Source organism: Triticum urartu, chromosome 3A, assembly GCF_056163025.1.
Source record: "Triticum urartu cultivar PI428250 chromosome 3A, HENAU_Tu73, whole genome shotgun sequence".
Lineage (NCBI taxonomy): Eukaryota > Viridiplantae > Streptophyta > Magnoliopsida > Poales > Poaceae > Triticum > Triticum urartu.
Genome location: NC_141875.1, coordinates 373,233,595 through 373,241,045, shown reverse-complemented (window position 1 = coordinate 373,241,045; position 7,451 = coordinate 373,233,595).

Below are 7,451 nucleotides of genomic sequence, written 5' to 3'. Positions count from 1 at the left end.
GGTCAGTAGGAGAAGACCATGATTAAATTGTTGAAGTGGCTCTTATATGCTTTATTGTTGGTTTAACCAAGAGCCCATATTGCTTTGTCTTCTCCTGTTTATTGAATGCTCGCAGATTCTAGCTTAGTCCAATGCACGTGCACTCTTATTATTATTCACATCGTTCGGTCGTGCAAGTGAAAGGCAATTATGATGATATATGATGGACTGACTGAGATGAGAAAAGCTGGTATGAACTCGACCTCTTTTGTTTTTGTAAATATCATGAGTTCATCATTCTTGATTCAGCTTGTTATGAATAAACATGTTTGCAATGACAATTAGAGATCATAGTTGCTTGTGCCATGCTTGATTAGCTATGAGTTACAATGGTTTACCTTGTGTGCCAACATGCTATTGAGATGGTTATGGTGTGGTATGATGGGGTGGTATCCTCCTTTGAATGATTTAAGTGACTTGACTTGGCACATGTTTACGCATGTAGTTGAAACAAATCAACATAGCCTTCACGATATTTATGTTCATGGTGGATTATATCCTACTCATGCTTGCATCCAATGTTTATAAATTTTAATGCACGTACATGGCTATTGTCGCTCTCTAGTTGGCCGCTTCCCAGTCTTTTGCTAGCCTTCACCTGCACTAAGCAGGAATACTGCTTGTGCATCCAATCCCTTAAACCCCAAAGTTATTCCAGATGAGTCCACTATACCTTCCTATATACGGTATCTACCTGCCGTTCCAAGTAAATTTGTATGTGCCAAACTCTAAACCTTCAAATAATCATCCTGTTTTGTATGCTCGAATAGCTCATGTATCAACTAGGGTTGTCTGTATCTTCCATGCTAGGCGGGTTATTCTCAAGAGGAGTGGACTCCGCTCCTCACTCACGAGAAAATGGCTGGTCACCGGGATGCCCAGTCCCATGCTTTATGCAAACTAAATCAAAATAATTGCAAAACAAAACTCCCCCTGGGACTGTTGTTAGTTGGAGGCACTCGTTGTTTCGAGCAAGCCATGGATTGATGTTTGTTGGTGGAGGGGGAGTATAAACTTTACCATTCTGTTTGGGAACCGCCTATAATGTGTGTAGCCTGGAAGATATTGCCATCTCTTGGTTGTTATGTTGACAATGAAAGTACACCGCTCAAAATGTTAATTATCTCTATTTCAAAACCAAGCTCTGGCACCTCTACAAATCCCTGCTTCCCTCTGCGAAGGGCCTATCTATTTACTTTTATGTTGAGTCATCACCCTCTTATTAAAAGCACTAGCTGGAGAGCGCAGCTGTCATTTGCATTCATCACTGTTAATTTATATTGGGTGTGACTATGATTGGATCTCTTTTACCATGAATTACAATGTCTAGTCAGTCCTTGATCTTTAAAGGTGCTCTGCATTTATGTTTTGCGGTCTCAGAAAGGGCTAGCGAGATACCATCTTGTTATATCATATTATGATTGTTTTGAGAAAGTGTTGTCATCCGAGATTTATTATTATGGCTTGCTAGTTGATTATGCTATTGATATGGGTAATCATGAGACCTGAGAATTATTGCAAATATGGTTAGTTATAATCTTTGCTGAAAACTTGAATGCTAGCTTGACATATTTACAACAACAAGTACAAACTGAGTTTGTAAAAGTTTTTCTTTATTTCTTTCAGTTTGTTAACTGAATTGCTTGAGGACAAGCAAGGGTTTAAGCTTGGGGGAGTTGATACATCTCCGTCGTATCTACTTTTCCAAACACTTTTGCCCTTGTTTTGGACTCTAACTTGTATGATTTGAATGGAACTAACCCGGACTGACGCTGTTTTCAGCAGAATTGCCATGATGTTGTTTTATGTGCAGAAAACAAAAGTTCTCGGAATGACCTAAAACTCCACGGAATATCTTACAATAAATAATAAAAAATCCTCGCCAAAGATGAAGACCAGGGGGCCCACATCCTGTCCACGAGGGTGGGGGGCGCGCCCCCCTACTTCGTGGGCCCCCTGGAGACCTACCGACTCCAACTCCAACTCTATATATCTGCTTTCGGGGAGAAAAAATAGGAGAGAAGATTTCATCGCGTTTTACGATACGGAGCCGCCGCCAAGCCCTAAAACCTCTCGGGAGGGCTGATCTGGAGTCCGTTCGGGGCTCCGGAGAGGGGGACTCGTCGCCGTCGTCATCATCAACCATCCTCCATCACCAATTTCATGGTGCTCACCGCCGTGCGTGAGTAATTCCATCGTAGGCTTGCTGGACGGTGATGGGTTGGATGAGATTTATCATGTAATCGAGTTAGTTTTGTTAGGGTTTGATCCCTAGTATCCACTATGTTCTGAGATTGATGTTGCTATGACTTTGCTATGCTTAATGGTTGTCACTAGGGCCCGAGTGCCATGATTTCAGATCTGAACCTATTATGTTTTCATCAATATATGAGAGTTCTTGATCCTCTCTTGCAAGTCTATAGTCACCTATTATGTGTTATGATCCGTTAACCCCGAAGTGACAATAATCGGGATACTTACCGGTGATGACCGTAGTTTGAGGAGTTCATGTATTCACTATGTGCTAATGCTTTGTTCCAATTCTCTATTAAAAGGAGGCCTTAATATCCCTTAGTTTCCATTAGGACTCCGCTGCCACGGGAGGGTAGGACAAAAGATGTCATGCAAGTTCTTTTCCATAAGCACGTATGACTATATTCGGATTACATGCCTACATTACATTGATGAATTGGAGCTAGTTCTGTGTCACCCTATGTTATGACTGTTACATGATGAACCGCATCCGGAATAATTATCCATCATTGATCTGATGCCTACGAGCTTTACATATACTCGTTTACGCTTATTTACTTTCCCGTTGACATTGTTACAATCACTACAAAATACCAAAAACATTACTTTGCTTTCGTTACTCTTTTGTTACCGTTACCATCACTATCATATTAGTTTGCTACTAAACACTTTGCTGCAGATACTAAGTTTCCAGGTGTGGTTGAATTGACAACTTAGCTGCTAATACTTGAGAATATTCTTTGGCTCCCTTGTGTCGAATGAATAAATTTGGGTTGAATACTCTACCCACGAAAGTTGTTGCGATCCCCTATACTTGTGGGTTATCAGGGTTGTGCATGATGAGAGCATTCTTGTGTGACAAAAATGGAGCATGACTAAACTATATGATTTTGTAGGGATGAACTTTCTTTGGCCATGTTATTTTGAGAAGACATAATTGCTTAGTTAGTATGCTTGAAGTATTATTATTTTTATGTCCATATGAACTTTTGTCTTGAATCTTTCGGATCTGAATATTCATACCTCAATTACGAAGAATTACATTAAAATTATGCCAAGTAGCACTCCGCATCAAAAATTCTGTTTTTATCATTTACCTACTCGAGGACGAGCAGGAATTAAGCTTGGGGATGCTTGATACGTCTCCAACGTATCTATAATTTTTGATTGCTCCATGCTATATTATCTACTGTTTTGGACATTATTGGGCTTTATTATCCACTTTTATATTATTTTTGGGGACTAACCTATTAACCGGAGGCCCAGCCCAGAATTGCTGTTTTTTGCCTGTTTTAGGGTTTCGAAGAAAAGGAATATCAAACGGAGTCCAAACGGAATGAAACCTTCGGGAATGTGATTTTCTCAACGAACAAGACCCAGGAGACTTGGACCCTACGTCAAGACATAAAAAAGGAGGCCATGAGGTAGGGGGCGCACCTACCCCCTAGGCGCGCCCTCCACCCTCGTGGGCCCCCTGTTGGTCCACCGACGTACTCCTTCCTCCGATATATACCTACGTACCCCCAAACGATCAGATACGGAGCCAAAACCCTAATTCCACCGCCGTAACTTTCTGTATCCACGAGATCCCATCTTGGGGCCTGTTCCGGAGCTCCGCCGGAGGGGGCATCGATCACGGAGGGCTTCTACATCAACACCATAGGCCCTCCGATGAAGTGTGAGTAGTTTACCTCAGACCTACGGGTCCATAGTTAGTAGCTAGATGGCTTCTTCTCTCTTTTTGGATCTCAATACAATGTTCCGCCCCTCTCTTGTGGAGATCTATTCGATGTAATATTCTTTTTGCGGTGTGTTTGCTGAGACCGATGAATTGTAGGTTTATGATCAAGTCTATCTATGAACAATATTTGAATCTTCTCTGACTTATTTTATGTATGATTGGTTATCTTTGCAAGTCTCTTTGAATTATCAGTTTGGTTTGGCCTACTAGATTGATCTTTCTTGCAATGGGAGAAGTGCTTAGCTTTGGGTTCAATCTTGCAGTGTCCTTTCCCAGTGACAGTAGGGGCAGCAAGACACGTATTGTATTGTTGCCATCGAGGATAACAAGATGGGGTTTTCATCATATTGAATGAGTTTATCCCTCTACATCATGTCATCTTGCTTAAGGCGTTACTCTGTTTTCATTAACTTAATACTCTAGATGCATGCTGGATAGCGGTCTATGAGTGGAGTAATAGTAGTAGATGCAGGCAGGAGTCGGTGTACTTGTCTCGGACGTGATGCCTATATACATGATCATACCTAGATATTCTCATAACTATGCTCAATTCTGTCAATTGCTCAACAGTAATTTGTTCACCCACCGTAGAATACTTATGCTCTCGAGAGAAGCCACTAGTGAAACCTATGGCCCCCGGGTCTATCTTCATCATATTAATCTCCCAGTACTTAGTTATTTCCTTTGCTTTTACTTTGCTTTTATTTTACTTTGCATCTTTATCATAAAAATACCAAAAAAATTATCTTATCATATCTATAAGATCTCACTCTCGTAAGTGGCCGTGTTGTAACATCCCAAAATTCTAAATTTTGGAATGTTATAACAAATAGATAGATTGATTGATTGTTTGATTGTTGTGTGATTGATTGAGTGAAATTCGAAACATCTTGAAAGTTAAATGAGAGGGAATAAAAGGACTTTCCCAAACTTTCATATTTGCTTTCTGATCTCCATGAATTCAAATTCTTTTCAAATACAAAACCCTTGAGCGAAGATGATATGACTTCTTCCATTTAAATTAAATGAAAGGGTATTTGAAAATAATTGATTTTCATTTGGAAATATTTCAATTCATAAACTTCATGCAGCTCAATGATTTTCATGAGAGAAGATAAAATGACTTCTTCAAATTATATGAAATATGAGTTGGGAGTTTCAAAGAATTAAATTCAAAGTCCTTTTGCAATTATTTTCAATTTGGAATTGTTTGAGTTTTATTCAAATTATTTTTCTCCAAAAATAAAATATATGGAAAATAGGGTAACATGATTCCCTACATTAGAAAATTGGAAGAAAAATCAATTTGAAATCATTTTGGTATTTTGAAATGATTTTTATTGGATTTTATTAGACCAGTAGCACTCTTTGAATTATCTGAATTTGCGTGGATTTTATTTGGCATTATAAAAATGTCCATGTTGTAGAAAATCTTTTTCTGCAAATTTTGGTATATTATATGCCTATATAATATTTTTAGTTATTTCGTTTTATTTATTTTATTTGTCTGGAAAATGTTTTTTTTTTTTTAAAAACAACTTTCGCCGACTGGGCCGGCCCAGCCGAAGCCAGGCCAAGGCCCAGCGTGCCGCCGCCGCCGCCTTCGTCCCCGACTCCGCCTCCCGCACGCCATCGCCGCCGCCGTGCCTCATGCGGAAGCCCCCGCCGCCTCCCTTTCCCCTCCTCCACGGCACCACGTCCCCTCCCCTCGCCCTTATAAGGCCAACCCCGCCGCCCCTCGCCCCCTCTCTCTCCTCCCCGCTCTCGCATCGCCGCCGCCACGGCCAGATCCACCGCCGCCACCGAACGCCGCCGCCGCTGCACCACCGCCACCGCGCCGCGCCCCGCCTGCTCGCCTCGCTGCCGCTGCAGTCCCGCGCCGCATCCACCGTCGCCTGCTGCCGCGCCGCCCGCCGGAGTTAACCGCCGCCGCCGCCGGACTTTTTCCTCGAACCGGTATAAACTGAGTTAACCTACCCTGGTTTTCTTCGGTTTTTTTATTTATAGATCGGTTTTTCTTTTAGAACGGTTTTTATATATTAGGTTAGTTATTTTGCGAGCGTTCGTTAGCTAGAGTTCGGTAGCGTACGATTTTTGTTCTTTAGCAATCGGTAACGAACGTTCACTATTTAGTTTTTTCTTTAGTTTTCTGTCCAGGGACCTATTTGTAGTAGTTTCTTTTACAGATTAGTCCCTGTACTTCAAATGACCACATCTTTTTACTCGTTTGTCCAAATCCAACGAAACCAACGCCCACTTCTTCATTATGATCTCCTCTAGCCAGTAATCCCACTCAATCATGTTTTTGAAAAGTTTAAAATTTGAATTAGATCAGATTTGAATTCAAACTTCGTTTGATCATAACTTGAGTTTCGTAGCTCCGTTTGAGTTGATTCTTTTTGCAAATCGAAGCTCTTGACCTAAACTTTCTGATAAGGCCAAATTCACATAATTTTGGTACTGTTAGAAATTGTTTTATGTTGCAAGAGTTATTTGCTTGGTTTTGATGTTTTCCGAACTGTCTTCTTCGTTCTTCCCGATCTTCTGAGTGATTGCTTATGTGAGGTTACTATTGCTTGCTTACGATAGATTGATCGGAGTGTGACGAGTAGAGCTATCAAGAGTTTTGAGTGCGAATCATCTTCATCAACATTGCAGGCAAGTTCACACTTTGATCATACCTTCTACTACCCAGTTTTATTGCATTAGATCAATCCTTACACATTGCATGATTAGGATCTAACTAAATTGTGGGTTTGGGAAGTAGTTGAGGTAGTACCTATTACCTATTTATTATCAAACCTCTGGGAGTTACTTCTACGTTTTCTTATTATTGCTATGCTATGCTAGTAGACGTGGATTGGGTGAGTGATATCCATGACAGATGTGAGATTTTTAAATCAATGGTTTATCTAAGGTGGCAACTTAAATACACATCTGGGTGGATTGAGGTACCTGGGTATTCCAGGATTGCCTGTTTTCTTTTGGACCGCCACCCAGGCTCAAAGGGATCATGAGATTTTTCATGCTAGAAACTTCCGTGTGCAGCCACAAGCTATTATGGGCTCTAGCATAGTTGACTAAGTCGTGCGAACTCTTATAGTGGTAGACTAGCAGATGTAGGGGATGTAGGTGGTACGGTCTACCCATCGTAAGATTCTAGCGCTTCTGAAAGACTATGTATCGGTCATCCGTTTCTCAAACACCGTGTAGTGCGAGAAACCAAACGGAGGCGATCGAGTCTTGTGGGGAAAAGTGCGCAAACCTCTGCAGAGTGTATAAACTAATCATGATTAGCCGTGTCCCTGGTTATGGACATCTTGAGTATCTAGTACTTGGATTATCATGTGAATCTCATCATGTTACTTTAAATTAAGTTGTTGGGTTTAATGATGTTACTTAATTGGGATTGAGAATG